The following is a 2,007-nucleotide window of genomic DNA, read 5'->3' on the forward strand; positions in this document are numbered from 1 at the left end:
GTTTGGAAATAAATTTGGAGTTTCTGGAGTGTTTCAATAGGATAATATCATTACTTACCAAATACATCCCTTGGGACTATATATAGTCAGGTTGGGAAACCTTACCTTAGAGGTCATCTGGTCCAACCTTCCAATCAGTGCTCGTTTCCTTCAGAGCATATGATACAGTGGAAAGAGGAAAGGACTGGGAGTCAGAAAACCTAGGTTCAAATCCTTGCTTCACTGGTGTATTCTTGATCAATCAGCCAATCAACAAATGTTACTAAGCTCTAGGTGCTGTGATACAGAGGCTGAAATATATAAAGAAAAAAAAATCTTCCCTGTTCTCAAGGAGCTTGGGAAAGTGGGAATGGCAAATGTACATGCATAAGGAGATACAAATATCTACTTAAAGTAAATACAAGATAGGTGTGGTAGAGCATGCCTGTAATCCCTGGGCTCCTGTTGGAGTTTCCCTGCCTCCCACCCCCATGGTCTGACTCTGAACTCTCATACTCCACCCTCCACAGATGGGACTAGTGCCATAATATGGTGAGGTAGCTAGGTGAATAAAGGTCTGGTTCTGGAGTCAGGAAGATCTGCATGCAAACCCAGTCTTGTGCACTTACTAGCTGTGTGACCCTGGGCAGGTCACTTAACCATTGTCTGACTCAGTTTTCTCATCTATAAAAGGAGGGTAATAATGCTGCCTACCTCCCAGGGTTATAAATATAAAGTGGGATAATATTCACAATATGTTTTGTAGTCGCTAAGGCATTATATAAATGCTAGCTGTTATTATTAGTTTAAAAAATAATAAAAATTTTTATTTATAGTTTTGAGTTCCAAATTTTATCCCTCTTTCCCTCCCTCCCCTCCCCCAGCAATCAGATATGGATTATACCTGTGCAATTATGTAAAACATTACCATATTTGTCCTTTTGTACAAGAAAACATGAATAAAAGGAAAAATAATGAAAGAAAGTGAAAAATAGCATGCTTGAGTCTGTGTTCCATCAACATTCATTCTTTCTTTGGAGGTGGATGGCATGTTTCATCATTAGTCCTTTGGGATTGTCTTGGATCATTGTATTGCTGAGTTAAGTCATTCACAGTTCTTCATCAAACAATATTGCTGTCTCTGCACACAATGTTCTCTTGGTTCTGCTCACTTCACTCTACATCTGTTCATACAAGTTTTTCCAGGTCTTTCTGAAATCATCCTGCTTGTCATTTCTTATAACACATATCATTATTCTTTTCATGAAGACTTTGACAAGGAAGACCATTACTCTTGAAGTTGAACCTTTAGATATTATTGAAAATGTCAAGCTACATAGTCTTGTCAGTCTGTCAGCCAAAAACAAAAACAAACAAACCAAAATCACTTATGAAGCACCTACTATGAGTCAGGAACTAGGAAGGTCATCTTCCAGATCAACAAAGACTGATTTTTTTTTTTTTGCAAGCAAGCAACTAGAACATGGATGGACTTCATCTACAACATTCAGGAGGAGTCTAATCTTCATCTTGTGCTTAGACTTTGGGGTAGTGTCAAGGAGAGCAAGAAGTCTTATACTACTTCCAAAATGAATAAGCATAAGGAAAAGGTTGTCTATTGTACTCAAATACTCCAAGTATGATGATAATGGCCAACTCTGGTGACCTGACGAAGAATGTGGGACTGGGACTGGAGTCTTTACGGCCAATTATTGGGACAAGCAGAACTGTGGCAAGTGTGGTGTTTGATCTACCACTTCAACAAACCAGAAGTCAAATGAATCTCCATTAAAAAAAAAGGCAAAATCACGATAACTGAAACCTCAGCAATGGTTAAGAAGGACCTCCCTGCATTTCCCTCATTTGCTTCTCTCTTTTTTCTACTGTTCCTGTCCAGGATCGAGACCTGAGCCTGGTATTCCAGCACAGATTCCCCCTCATTCCCTTTCCATAAGCTGCAAATATAGGAAAAGTTTCCTGGATATGAGCCAGCTGAGAATCCATATGGGCAAGCTGGAACCTTTTCCT

The 2,007-nt window shown here is 39.3% G+C and overlaps 1 pseudogene; it reads left to right on the plus strand.

Annotated features, from left to right (window-relative positions):
* The first annotated feature begins 1,236 nt into the window (after window positions 1-1,236).
* On the plus strand, window positions 1,237-1,760 carry LOC122745455 (annotated as a pseudogene).
* Window positions 1,761-2,007: the final 247 nt, after the last annotated feature.

This window comes from Dromiciops gliroides, chromosome 3, assembly GCF_019393635.1.
Source record: "Dromiciops gliroides isolate mDroGli1 chromosome 3, mDroGli1.pri, whole genome shotgun sequence".
In the NCBI taxonomy this organism is placed as follows: domain Eukaryota; kingdom Metazoa; phylum Chordata; class Mammalia; order Microbiotheria; family Microbiotheriidae; genus Dromiciops; species Dromiciops gliroides.